Source organism: Tachyglossus aculeatus, chromosome 2 (genome assembly GCF_015852505.1).
Source record: "Tachyglossus aculeatus isolate mTacAcu1 chromosome 2, mTacAcu1.pri, whole genome shotgun sequence".
Lineage (NCBI taxonomy): Eukaryota > Metazoa > Chordata > Mammalia > Monotremata > Tachyglossidae > Tachyglossus > Tachyglossus aculeatus.
The window spans coordinates 173625394-173640062 of NC_052067.1; the positions used below are offsets into that span (position 1 = coordinate 173625394).

General features: G+C 55.2%; 1 protein-coding gene across 1 annotated transcript in view; it reads left to right on the top strand.

Annotated features, from left to right (window-relative positions):
* Window positions 1-350: 350 nt before the first annotated feature.
* Window positions 351-14669, top strand: part of PLEKHA5 (pleckstrin homology domain containing A5) — a 286100-nt gene continuing 271781 nt past the window's right edge. Inside the window, exons 1-2 of the mRNA XM_038765775.1 lie at window positions 351-405; window positions 708-787. The gene's annotated coding sequence lies outside the window, so the exon portion shown is untranslated. The remainder of the gene's footprint in view (window positions 406-707; window positions 788-14669) is intronic.

A 14669-nucleotide genomic window follows, 5' to 3' on the forward strand; every position in this document is an offset into this window, starting at 1 on the left:
CGCGGCCGGCCGGACCCACCGGCGGGGGACGCGCTCCGAGGCCGCGCCCGCCGCCCGCCCCCCCGCCCCCCCCGCTCCCCGGCGCGCGCGTGCGCGCGTTCCGCCCTGCCCTGCTCCGCTCCGCTCCGCTCTGCCCCGCGCCGCGCCCGCCGCGCCGTGTGCTGCGCTGCGCTGTGCCCGCTGTGCCCGCTGTGCCCGCGGCGCGCGGTGCCCCTTTCCCTCCCCCGCCCCCCGCCGGGGAGCGGGCGGCATGGCGGCGGCGGCGGCGGCGGCGGCGGCGGGGGGTCCGGGGGAGGGGGAGGGGGAGTCCGCGGGGTCCGTCGGGGGGGGCCCGGCCTGGCTGCGCGCGCTGCCCCGGACCTGGTCCTACGGCGTCACCCGCGGCGGGCGGCTCTTCTTCATCAAGTAACCGACGCCGGGGGACGGACGGGGGGACACGCGCGCGCACACACACACACACGGACACACACACACACACGCGCCGCGGGGGCGCGCGCCGGGGGGGAGGGAGGGCGCGCGGAGGGCGGCCCGGAGGAGGCGGCGGCGGACGGGCGGACGGACGGGCGGGGGGGGGGCTCGCTCTGACGGGCGGCCGCCCCCTCTGTGTGTGTCCTTGTGTCCCCCCGTTGTGTGTCCGCGTCCCCGTTGTGTGTCCCCCCCGTGCCCGTTCCCGTGCCCGCCCGGCGCCCCGCGGGGTCTGAGCGCAGCGAGGAGAGTGAGAGCACGAGCTGGCTGCACCCCGTCACCGGGCAGGCCCTGCTCACCGGACACCGGCGCCCCACCCCAGGTCAGTCCGTCCCCCCCCCCCCCCATCCCCCGGACCCCCGATCCTCCGGGGGCCCCCCGCCCCCTTTCCCCTCCGGCCCCCCTCCTGGGCCCCTGCCCCTTCCCCCTCCCCCAGCCCCCCCACAAACTTGCACCACCTCCCCTCCCCTCCTCGACCCCCCCCCCCCCCGGTCCCTTCCCGGCCCCCCTCCCCCCTCCAACCCCCCAGCCCGCCCCCCAAACGTCCAGGTGACCCTCCTCCCGTCCCCCCGCCCCCCTTCTGTCCCCCACCCTCTTCCCCCAACCGCTCCCCCCTCCGATTCCCCCCCCCCCACTTGCCCCAGCTCCCCTCCCGTCCTCTCCCCTCCTCGGCTCCTCCACCCCCCCATTCGCCCAGCGCAGCCCCCCAAACCTCCAGGTGCGCCCCTCCCTGCCCCCCCCATCTCCTCCTGGTCCCTCCACCCTCTAACTCCCTCAGCCCCCAGTCCTCCTTCTGTTTCCCCCCCCCCCGTCCCCCAGCCCCTCCATCCGCCAACTCCCCCGGCCCCCCCAAACCTGCAGCAGGGGCCCCCCTCCTGTCCCCCCTCAGCCCCCTTGCCTCCCTTCCTGTCCCCCTGACTCCCTTAGCCCCCAGACCTCCAGCTGCTCTCCCTCCCCCATCCCCCCAAAACATCCATCCCTCTCCAGCCTCCCTCTCACCCCCCATTCCTCCACCCTCCCTCCAACTCACCCGGCCCCCCAAAACCCCTCCCCACTCCTCTTCTTCCCCCTTCCACCCCCCACACCCTCCACTCTCTTCCACCTCCCCCAACTCTCCATTCCCCCATCCCCCCAACTCTCCATCCCCCCATCCCTCCGTAATAATAACGATGATGGAATTTATTAAGCGCTTACTATGTGCAAAATACCGTTCTACGTGCTCCTCGGGTTACAAGGCGATCAGGTTGTCCCACGGCGGGAGGGGGGGGGGGCTCACAGTCTTAATCCCCATTATCCAGATGAGGTCACTGAGGCCCGGAGAAGTGAATTGACTTGCCCAAAGTCACACAGTAGACAAGTGGCAGAGCCGGGGTTTGAACCCGTGACCTCTGACTTCAAAGCCAGGGCTCTTTCCACTGAGCCACGCTGCTTCCCTAACCCTCCATCCCTCCATCCTCTAGAAGCCCCCGCTTCTTCCATCCCTCTAACAGCCCCCGCTGCCCTCTGACCCTCCGACTCCCTGCCTCTGTTCCTCCAGTGCCCCTTCTCCGTTCTTCCACCCCTACCAACTTCTGCCCCCATCCTGTGCCAGCCTCCGCTCGTACCGACTTCCACCACCTGTCCCGTGCCATCCTCTACCCCTACCAACTTCCACCCCCGTCCTGTGCCATCCTCTACCCCTACCAACTTCCACCCCCATCCTGTGCCAGCCTCCACTCCTAACGCCCCGCCGGTCTCCACCCCTTGGCCTCTGCCAGCCTCCGTCACCCTCCCGCCGGCCTCCGCTCCCTACCAGCCTCCCGTCCTGCCCGCCGGTCTCTGCCCGCTAACGACGGTCATCGTCATGGAAAGAATCAACCGGTGGCATTTAGGGAGCACCGTAGTGGACGCAGAGAGCCCTGTGCTAAGCGCTTGGGAGAGTCCCGTCCGGTGGGGTGGTTCCGTTCCCTGCCCGCAAGGAGCTGCCCATCTGGAGGAGGTTAAAAGTCAATCCGTGGTATTTATTGAGCACTTTTTGCATACAGAGCGCTGCATCAAAATCAGTTATGGCTATCCGGACGGGAAAGCGAGGAGGGGGAGATGAGGGCTTAATTGGGGAAGGCCTCTTGGAGGAGAGGTGGGCGTTTTTTGTCGGTCTTTAACGAGACTTTGAAGGTCGGGAGAGTGGTGGTCCGTCTCTGGTCGGGGGAGAGGGCCTTCCAGGCTAGAGGGAGAACTCGAACCCGGGGTTGCCGGCTGGGTAGACGAGATCGAGATTAAATTAGAAAAATCGGTATCCGTTCAGTGCCTATTGCATCCCTTCGCTCGGGTGTCTCGAGCGCGTACTGTGTGCGGAGCACTGGAGTCGGGGCTTGGGAGACGACCGTACGGCGATGAGCCGACACATTCCCTGCCCACAACGAGCTTATGGTCTAGAGTACTTGCGCGCCGAGGACTCTTTTAGACTGTGAGCCCACTGTTGGGTAGGGACTGTCTCTATATGTTGCCAATTTGTACTTCCCAAGCGCTTAGTACAGTGCTCTGCACATAGTAAGCGCTCAATAAATACGATTGATGATAAATACGATTGGTGATGACTGTACCAAACGTTGGGGTGGATGGACTCTGAGCGGATCGGACCCAGCCCCCGGCCCACCCGGGCCCGCCAGGCTAAGGGGAGGGAGAACAGATATTTAATCCCCGTTTTATAGACGAGGAGAGCGAGGCCCACGGAAGTCCACAAAGTGACCTGCAGTGGGTCACGGCAGGTAAGGACTATAGTAATAATAATAATAATAGTAATAGCATTTGTTAAGCGCTTACTATGTGCAAAGCACTGTTCTAAGTGCTGGGGGGATACAAGATGAACAGGTTCTCATTCATTCATTCAATCGTATTTATCAAGCGCTTACTGTGTGCAGAGCACTGTACTAAGCACTTGGGAAGTACAAGTTGGCAACATACAGAGACGGTCTCTACCCAACAGTGGGCTCACAGTCTGGAAGGGGAAGACAGAACGAAACAAGACATATTAACAAAATAAAATAGAATAAATCCCACGTGGGGCTTACAGTGTGCAGAGCACTGTACTAAGCGCTTGGGAAGTACAAGTTGGCAACATATAGAGATGGTCCCTACCCAACAGTGGGCTCACAGTCTAGAAGGGGAGACAGAGAACAAAACAAGACATATTAACAAAATAAAATAAATAGAATAAATCCCACGTGGGGCTTACTGTGTGCAGAGCACTGTACTAAGCGCTTGGGAAGCACAAGTTGGCAACATACAGAGACGGTCCCTACCCAACAGTGGGCTCACAGTCTAGAAGGGGGAGACGGACAACCAAACAAGACATATTAACAAGATAAAATAAATAGAATAAATCCCACGTGGGGCTTACTGTGTGCAGAGCACTGTACTAAGCGCTTGGGAAGCACAAGTTGGCAACATACAGAGACGGTCCCTACCCAACAGTGGGCTCACAGTCTAGAAGGGGGAGACGGACAACCAAACAAGACATATTAACAAGATAAAATAAATAGAATAAATCCCACGTGGGGCTTACTGTGTGCAGAGCACTGTACTAAGCGCTTGGGAAGCACAAGTTGGCAACATACAGAGACGGTCCCTACCCAACAGTGGGCTCACAGTCTAGAAGGGGGAGACAGACAACCAAGCAAGACATATTAACAAAATAAATAGAATAAATCCCCCGTGCGGCTCACAGTCTTCACCCCCATTATACAGATGAGGTAACTGAGGCACAGAGAAGTGAAGTGGCTCGCCGGGGGTCACACAGCAGACAAGCGGCAGAGCCGGGATTCGAACCCTTGACGTTTGCCTCCCAAGCCCGTGTTCTTTCCACCGAGCCACGCTGCTTCAACTAGACCCCTTAAAGCGCTTAGTCCAGTGCTGTGCACACGGTGAGCGCTCAGTAAAGGCGATGGAAGGAATGAAGCCGGGGCTGCTGCTTCCCCGGACCGTATTTTTTCCAGCAGGCCCCTTGCCGGCCTCCGCTGCTCTCCCAGCCTTTCTCATCATCATCATCAATCGTATTTATTGAGCGCTTACTATGTGCAGAGCACTGTACTAAGCGCTTGGGAAGTACAAATTGGCAACACATAGAGACAGTCCCTACCCAACAGTGGGCTCACAGTCTAAAAGGGGGAGACAGAGAACAAAACCAAACATACCAACAAAATAAAATCAATAGGATAGATATGTACAAGTAAAATAAATAGAGTAATAAATATGTACAACCATATATCCATATATACAGGTGCTGTGGGGAAGGGAAGGAGGTAAGATGGGGGATGGAGAGGGGGACGAGGGGGAGAGGAAGGAAGGGGCTCAGTCTGGGAAGGTCTCCTGGAGGAGGTGAGCTCTCAGCAGGGCCTTCTCCATCCTACCAGCCAGTCACCCCCATTGTGCCCCCGCCTCCCCCCCGTCCTTGATGTTGGGGGGCTTGTTTTCTGACCCCCTCCTCCTGCGGCGCCTCCGTTGCCCCCACGGAGGCCCGGGGTTGGGGTGCGGGGAGGGAGAAAGGGGGTCTTTCCGCAGCTGTTGAGCCCCCCCCCCCCCCCCCCCCCCAGCCACCCTGGCCACCGGTGGCCCCCTGACCCTCTCCGGGGAGTGGGCCGCAGCGGAGGGGTCCGCAGCCCTGGGGTTGGGCCTGCCGCTGCACGCGTGTGCACGTGTGTACGTGTGCGGCTGCATGGAGCTGTGTACGTGTGTGTGTGTGTGTGTGCATGCATGCGTGTGCAGGGCGGGTGGACTGGGCAAAGTTGTTTACTATAAGGCTCTTGGGGCGAATCTCAGCTGGGTGCGGGCAGAGAGGAGGATGAGGGGGGCCAGACTCACAGTGTCAGCATCATCAATCGTATTTATTGAGCGCTTACTGTGTGCAGAGCACTGGACTAAGCGCTTGGGAAGTACAAATTGGCAACATATAGAGACAGTCCCTACCCAACAGTGGGCTCACAGTCTAAAAGGGGGTGGGGGGGTGGGCATGGAGCGTTTACATTAGTGGAACTTGTTTGTCTTAGAAAAGGGAGAGACCTCCCCAGCCCCACTTCATTTTCCGCCGCTCCCCCCCCATCTAAGGGTTCGAGAACAAACCAAGGCATATTAACAAAATAAATAGAATAAATCCCCCGTGGGGCTTACTGTGTGCAGAGCACTGTACGAAGCACTTGGGGAGCACGCTGCTTAGAGAAGCGGCGTGGCTCAGTGGAAAAGAGCCCGGGCTTTGGAGTCAGAGGTCACGGGTTCAAACCCTGGCTCCGCCAATTGTCAGCTGGGTGACTTTGGGCGAGTCACTTCACTTCTCTGGGCCTCAGTTACCTCATCTGGAAAATGGGGACTAAGACTGTGAGCCCCCCCGTGGGACAACCTGATCACCTTGTAACCTTCCCAGCGCCTAGAACGGTGCTTTGCGCATAGTAAGTGCTTAATAAATGCCATTATTATTATTATTATTATTATAGAACAGTTGTCTGCCAGAGAAGATGGGGGAGATTTCAGCGCCCCCCCATCGGGTCACAGTGACCTCAGGCCGCCCCCCTCAATCCCCCAAAACACACACGCATGCACGCACGCACGCACACACACACACACACACACACACACACACACACACAGAGAAAAATTGTGAACCTCCCGGAGCCATTAGCCGGGAGAAGAATAATTGTCCCACCTCCCTACAGCTGCCTCTGTTTAAAGTTCAGTAAAGTGACTAATCTCTGCAAATCTACCCAAAGGAGTGGGGAGGAGGAGGGGGAAGGGGGTCCCTTGCGTGTGGAGGTAGGGCTGTTGGGTTTCTTTTCAAGTCAGGTTCCTTAAATCACCATTGATGGCTCCGCTGATTTCTTCGGCTTGCGCTCGAATCTCATCTTTCCCCAGTCTCCCTCCCTCCTCCAGACGCAGAATGCAACTCGGCTCTTGTGAAACTCCAGTAGAGTGAGAGGGATTTAAATTAGCTCCCTCGTAAGGATCAAACGGAGCGGCGGAATATCCACCCGCGTCCAACTCCCGTCCCCGTCCGATCCTGGCCCCGGCTACCGGAGGGGCGAGTCGGGCTACGCAACCCCCGTCCGGCGTTTCGTCCTTTTAATGAGCTTTTCCCGATCTCGCATTGAAACATTTTCCCTTTCGCCTGGGTAACTGACTCGGCTGTGGGTGACGTTGGAGGCGAACCGATGTCCGTTCTGTCCGGGAGGGACGATGATTAGATGGCCACCGTTTGTCGTTAGCCGTGGTTTGCCCGGGTGTCGGGGAAGGTCTGGTTTCCCCTTGGAAACCCCAGGCCAAGCGCAGGAGTTTGGGCTGTTTGGGGTTCCGGGGGCGGACCGGAATTGGGGGTCCTCCCAAGAGCGCCCACGGCCTGATTCTTTTCTTTTCGCCACTCTCCTCCAGCCCCCGGGAGGTGTTCCCTTTCTCGTCAGCGGTCTTTATCGAGCGCGGGCCGCTGTGCTGGGCGCTTTGGGCGAGGACAGTATGACGGAGTTGGTGGACACGTTCCCCGCCCTTGAGGAGTTGACAGTCTGGTGGGGGAGACTGACGTTACTATAAATAAATGGGTTATTTAATATCCCTTGACGTGGCGGCCACCTGCGTGGATTTATTTAGGAGGCAGCACCGCGGCCCAAAACAAACCAGGTACGAGGCACTTTTCGGGCGGTCGATGACTCTCCCCAGCTTCAGAGCCTGATTTCAAATCCCGTGTCGTCCAAGAGGCCTTCCCCGACTAAGCCCTCCTTTCCTCTTCTCCCACTCCCTTCTGCGTCCCCCTTGCGCTTGGAAGCAGTGTGGCTCAGTGGAAAGAGCATGTGCTTGGGAGTCAGGGGTCTTGGGTTCCAGGGGAGGGCCTGGAATGGCCTCCCTCTGCCCCTCCGCCAAGCTAGCTCTCTTCCTCCCTTCAAGGCCCTACTGAGAGCTCACCTCCTCCAGGAGGCCTTCCCAGACTAAGCCCCTTCCTTCCTCTCCCTCTCTTCCCCCTCTCCATCCCCCCATCTTACCTCCTTCCCTTCCCCACAGCACCTGTATATGTGTATATATGTTTGTACAGATTTATTACTCTATTTATTTATTTATTTATTTATTTTACTTGTACATATCTATTGTATTTATTTTGTTAGTATGTTTGGTTTTGTTCTCCGTCTCCCCCTTTTAGACTGTGAGCCCACTGTTGGGTAGGGACTGTCTCTGTACGTTGCCAACTGGTACTTCCCAAGCGCTTAGTACAGTGCTCTGCACACAGTAAGCGCTCGATAAATACGATTGATTAATTGATTGATTAATCCCGGTTCTACCACTGGTCTGGTGTGTGACTTTGGGCAAGTCGCTTCACTTCTCTGGGCCTCAGTTCCCTCATCTGTAAAATGGGGATTAAGGCTGTGAGCCCCAAGTGGGACAACCTTGCTTACCTTATATCCCCCCCCCAGCATTTAGAACAGTACTTGGCACGTAGTAAGCGCTTAACAAATACCAACGTTATCATTGTTATTATTCAATCAATCAATTGTATTTATTGAGCACTTACTATGTGCAGAGCACTGTGCTATTATTATTATTATTATTCGCTTCCTTTATTCGCCCAACAATTCTTATGTCCGTAGCATAGTTTATTTCCCTTCATTGCCTGACCCCTAGTGAGTGCTTAACAAATACCCTCTTCTTTAGCTTTCTGTTTTAACGTCTGTCTCCCCCCGGTCCGGGCTGTATGACTCCAGGGAATGTGTCTACCAGCTCTGTTACGGGGCACTCTCCGAAACGCTCAGTACAGTGCTCTAGTGGATAGAGCACAGGCCTGTAAGTCAGAGGACCTCTCACAGTCTTCTGCGTGACCTTGGGCGAGTCGCTTCACTTCTCTGGGCCTCGGTTCCCTCATCTGTAAAGCGGAGATTAGGACGGCGAGCCCCCTGTGGGACCCTGACTCTGTCCAACCTGATGAGTCTGTAGCTGCCCCAACGCTTAGGTCAGTGCTCGGCACATAGTAAACGCCAAACAGATACCATCCACCTGTACCTGTATATACAGGTATATGCAGGTATATACAGCTACCTGTATATATGTTTGTAATAATAATAATAATAATAATAATGGCATTTATTAAGCGCTTACTATGTGCAAAGCACTGTTCTAAGCGCTGGGGAGGTTACAAGGTGATCAGGTTGTCCCACGTGGGGCTCACAGCCCTCACCTCCATTTTACAGATGAGGGAACTGAGGCACGGAGAAGTGAAGTGACTTGCCCAAAGTCACACAGCTAAGTGGCAGAGCCAGGATTTGAACCCATGACCTCTGACTCCAAAGCCCGGGCTCTTTCCACTGAGCCACGCTGCTTCCCCCCGCCCGCCCAAAAAAAGCGCTTACTATGTGCAAAGCACTGTTCTAAGCACTGGAGTGGTTACAAGGTGATCAGGTTGTCCCATGGCGGGGCTCACAGTTTCAACCCCCATTTTACAGATGAGGTAACTTGAGGCACAGAGAAGTTAGGTGACTTGCCCACAGTCACACAGCTGACAAGTGGCGGAGCCGGGATTTGAACCCATGACCTCTGACTCCAAAGCCCGTGCTCTTTCCACTGAGCCACGCTGCTTGTACATATTTATTACTCTAATTATTTTACTTGTACATATCTATTCTGTTTTATTTTGTTAGCATGTTTGGTTTTGTTCTCTGTCTCCCCCTTTTAGACTGTGAGCCCACTGTTGGGTAGGGACTGCCTCTATATGTCGCCAACTTCCCAAGCGCTTAGTCCAGTGCTCTGCACACAGTAAGCGCTCAATGAATATGACTGATTGATTGATCGATCAACGGATGAATACGATCGATGGCTTGATTTAGGTTGGCGCTCTTAACCCCGCCTGATTTTTGACTTTGGAGCTGCGGGAGGATGAGCAGTACAGCAGTATAAAACGGACACATTCCCGGCTCACGTTCCCAGCTTGCAGTCTAGAGGGGCTCTTGCTTCCTGACCCCCGTTGGGAATCTCTGTCACCGCCCCCCAACCCTCAGTACTTCAGACCCATTTCCTCCCCCAAGTAGGAAATGAGCACTTGCCAAGCTAACAATAACGGTAATTATGCGTCACCCTTTATTCATCGCCCTCTCCGAGCCCCACAGCGGCTTATGGCCGTGGCCGTGGTCGTCACATATTTATTTCTGTTCGCGTCGTCTCCCCCCTAGACTGCTAGCTTGTCATGTGTAGGGAATGTGTCCGTTATATTGTCCTATGATCCTCTCCCAAGCACTTAGTACAGTTCTCTGCCCACAGTAAGGGCTCAATAAATATGATTCATTCATCCGGTCATATTTATTGAGTGCTTACTGTGGGCAGAGCACTGTACCAAGCGCTTGGGAGAGCACAGTACGATAAGAAACAGTGACGTTCTCTGCCCAGAACGAGCTCACAGTCAAGAGAAAATTGGGTTGGACAGAACCCCTGTCCCACCTGAGGCTCCCAGTCTCAATCCCCATTTTTCGGAGGAGGGAACCGAGGCCCAGAGAATAATCATCTTAACTGTGGCGTGTATTCGGCGCTTACGGTGGGCCGGGTCCTGTACTGAGCGCTGGGGTGGATACAAGCAAATTGGGTTGCACACAGTCCCTGTTCCAGGTGGGGCTCACAGTCTCCGTCCCCATTTTCCAGATGAGGTAATTGAGGCCCAGAGAAGTGAAGTGACTTGCCCAAGGTGACACAGCAGACAAGCGACAAAGCTGGGATTAGAACTCACGACCTTCTGACTCCAGGCCCGGGCTCTATCCACTCCACCAGGCTGCTCTGATTGATTCATTGAAGAATAATAATAACTGTGGTATTTGTTCAATACTCTGCTAAGCGTGAAGAATAATAATAATAATAACTGGTATTTGTTCAACACTCTACTAAGCGCTGGGGTAGATAAAATCAATCCATCAATCAGTGGTATTTATCGAGCACTTGCTCTATGCAAACCACTGTGTTGTTAATTATTATTAATGATTTATTATGGTATTTGTTAAGCGCTTACTATGTGCCAAGCACTGTTCTAAGCAGTGGGATAGATACAAGTTAATCAGGTTGTCCCACGGCGGGCTCACAGTCTTAATCCCCATTTTACAGATGAGGTAACTGAGGCCCAAAGTCGCACAGCAAAGTGGCAGAGTCAGGATTAGAACCCGCATCCTCTGACTCCCAAGCCCGTGATCTTTACACTGAGTCATGCCGCTTCTCTAGTTGCTTAGGAGGGTACATTACAACCGAGTCAGCAGAAACGTTCCCTACCTTCAACGAGCGTACAGTCCGGAGGGACTTACGGTCTAGGTCGTCAGGGCCCGCGGAGAGCAGAGATGGGACCCCCATTCTGCAGATGAGGGAACTGAGGCCCAGAGAAGGGAAGTGACTTTCCCAAGGCCACACAGCAGACGAATGGCAGAGCCCGGATGGGAACCCCGGTTTTCCGACTCCAAGGCCTTGGCTCCAGCCCCTAGGCCACACGGCCGGGCCGGGCGGCCGCCCACCTGGGCCTGGTCGCGGGTGAGTCCGTGGGGCCGTTCTGGCCTGTCAGCCTGCCCTCTGCCTCTCCGGGCCATCTTCCGCTCCCACAGCTTCAACGGACATCCCCAGCTCCTTGGACTGCTTCCACATCTTCCTCCCCGCGCCCGGCCTTCCTCTCCTCCTCTCTGCGCTCTCCCATTTCCCTCAGACTCGAGGACGTCTGTACACGGAGGACTCCCGGGTTTCCCTTCCCGGCCCCATCCTTCTTCTCCTCCTTCCTGCACTCTCACATTTCCCTCCGACTCGAGGATGTCTGTACATGGAGGGCTCCCAGAACCTCCTCTCCGCCCCATCCTTCTGCACTCACGTTCCCTGGCCTTGTCCTGCCTCTCCTGTTCTCTGTATTCTCACATTTCCCTCATACTCGAAGATGCCTGTACATGGAGGGCTCCCAGATTTCCCTCACCGGGCCCGTCCTTCCTCTCCTTCTCTCTGCGCTGTGGCATTTCCCTCGGACTCAAGGACGCCTATACATGGAGGACTCCCAGATTTCCCTCACCGGGCCCGTCCTTCCTCTCCTTCTCTCTGCACTCTCGCATTTCCCTCACACTCGAGGACCTCTGAACACGGAGGGCTCCCAGAACCCCCTCCCCGGCACCGTCCTTCTGCGCTCTCGCATTCACTGGCCCTGTTCTGCCTCTCTTCTCTTGCTCTCACATTTCCCTCAGACTTGAGGACGTCTGAACACGGAGGACTCCCAGATTTCCCTCATCGGCCTTATCCTGCCTCTCCTCTGCACTCTCTCATTTCCCTCAGACTCGAGGATGTCTGAACAGGGAGGACTCCCGGATTTCCCCCTCCGGCCTTGTCCTGCCTCTCCTCTTCTCTGCGCTCTCACATTTCCCTCAGACTCGAGGGCGTCGGTACATGGAGGACTCCCAGATTTCCCTCACCGGGCCCGTCCTTCCTCTCCTTCTCTCTGCGCTCTCACATTTCCCTCAGACTCGAGGACGTCTGTACATGGAGGACTCCCAGATTTCCCTCACCTGGCCCGTCCTTCCTCTCCTCCTTCTTGCCCTCTCCCATTTCCCTCAGACTCGAGGACTTCTGAACCTGGAGGGGTCCCAGAACCTCCTCTCCGGCCCTGTCCTTCTGCAGTCTTCCATTCCCCGGCCCCGTCCTTCTTCTCCTCATCTCTGCGCTCTCACATTTCCCTCAGACTCGAGGAAGTCTGTACACGGAGGGCTCGCAGACCTTCCTCACTTCCCCTCACAGTTGACAGCACCACTGTCCTCCTTGTTCCCGAATCTCACAACGTCCTCGTCGTCCTCCCTTTCAATTCATCGGGTCCCCAAATCACCTCTCGGGCCTCCGCCCCCTTCCCCTCCATCCAAATGGCCCCCGTCCCGGTCCGACCCGGCATTGTCGGAGCCATCATCATCATCAATCGTATTTATTGAGCGCTTACTATGTGCAGAGCACTGTACTAAGCGCTTGGGAAGTACGAATAGGCAACATATAGAGACAGTCCCTACCCAACAGTGGGCTCACAGTCTAAAAGGAGCCAGCCTCCACTGTGGCTTCAGCCTCCTCGCTAGCCTCTCTGCCTCCACCTTCTCCCATTCAGTGGTATTTATTGAGCGCTTACTGTGTGCAGAGCGCCATACTGAGCGCTTGGAAGAGTACAGGAGAACAATAAACAGGCATGTTCCCAGCCCACAACGAGCTTACAGTCTAGATGGGGAGGCAGACATCAATGGAGATAATAGTAATAATAATAATAATGGCATTTATTAAGCGCTTACTATGTGCAAAGCACTGTTCTAAGCGCTGGGGAGGTTACAAGGTGATCAGGTTGTCCCACGGGGGGCTCACAGTTTTAATCCCCATTTGACAGGTGAGGTAACTGAGGCACAGAGAAGTTGTGACTTGCCCAGAGTCACACAGCTGCAGTTGGCGGAGACGGGATTTGATCCCGTGACCTCTGACTCCAAAGCCCGGGCTCTTTCCACCGAGCCACGCTGCTTCTCTATAAATGTCGTCTCCAGTCCACACCTCGCTCCGCCGCCCCGATCATTTTTCTTCAAACTGGTTCAGTCCGGCTCTCCCCGCTTTTCTGAAACCTCCCCGGCGGTTGCCCGCCCACCTCCTCGTCAAACAGAAACTCATTCAGTCATTTATTGAGCACTTGCTTTGTGCAGAGCACTGTACTAAGTGCTCGGAAAGTACAGCTCCTGACGATTAGGCAGGAGCTCCGTCTTTCCTGCTTTTATCGATCCTCTTCTCTCTCCCGCTTGGTTCCTCTCCAGCCAGTCTATTAACCGAGGCCTCATTCCTTTCTCTCCCGCCGCTGACCCCTCCGGCCAGGAACTCCCTCCCGCTTCCCTTCCGGTAGACAGCCTGCCGCTCTTCCCATCTTCCAAGCGGTTCTGAAATCCCACCTCCTCCCGGAGCCCTTTCCCCCCGGTAATTTATCATCATCACCCCAACCGCCGCTCCAAGCCCTTCTTGGCCCGCATTTCCTCTTCTCCCATTCCCTTCCGTGTCCCCCTTGGGCTTGGATTTGCCCCTTTTCTTCCCCTCTCCCTCCGCCCCACAACACTTAGATCCGTAGCCTTCATTTATTGATTCGTATGAATGTCTGTCTCCTCCTTTAGACTGGAAGCTAGCACACTGTAAGCGCTCAATAAATAGGATTGACCGATAGACACAGTTCCTGTCCCACAAAGGACTCACGGTTTCCGTGGGAGCGAGTAGGATAATAATAATAATAATGGTTTTTGCTAAGTGCTTACTATGTGCCAAACATTGTTCTAAACTGGGGTAATAACTATGTTGCCAACTTGTACTTCCCAAGTGCTTAGTACAGTGCTCTGCACACAGTAAGTGCTCAGTAAATGTGATTGAATGAATGAATTAATAATAATAATAGTAATGGTATTTTTAAAGCGCTTACTATGTGCAAATCACTGTTCTAAGCACTGGGGAGGTTACAAGGTGATCAGGTCGTCCCACAGGGGACTCACAGTTTTAATCCCTATTTTACAGGTGAGGGAACTGAAGCCCAGAGAAGTGAAGTGACTTGCCCAAAGTCACACAGCTGACAGTTGGCGGAACTGCGATTTGAACCCATGACCTCTGACTCCAAAGCCCAGGCTCTTTCCACTGAGGTTGTCCCACATGGGGCTCACATTCTTAATCCCAATTTTACAGATGAGGGAACTGAGGCACAGAGAAGTTCAAATGACTTGTCACACAGCAGGCAAGTGGTGGAGTCGGAATTAGAAACCATGACCTCAGACTCCCAAGCCCGTGCTCTTTCCACTAAGCCATGCTGCTATAATATAATCTCCATTTTACAGATGAGGAAACCGAGGCAGAGAGATGCCCAAGAGCACACAGCAGATATAGTCATTCAGTCGTATTTATTGAGCGCTCACTGTGTGCAGAGCACTGTACTAAGTGCTTGGAAAGTACAATACAGCAAATAAAGAGAGACAGTCCCTGCCCCCAAAGGGCTCACTGATTGATTGATTCTCCGGGCCTCAGTTACCTCCTCTGTAAAATGGGGATTAAGACTGTGAGCCCCACGTGGGACAACCTGATCAGCTTGTAAATTCCCCAGCGCTTAGAACAGTGCTTTGCACATAGTAAACACTTAATAAATGCCATCATTATTATTATATGGCAGAGGTGGGATTAGAACCCAGATCCTCTGACTCCCCCTTCCCATCCCCACAGCACTT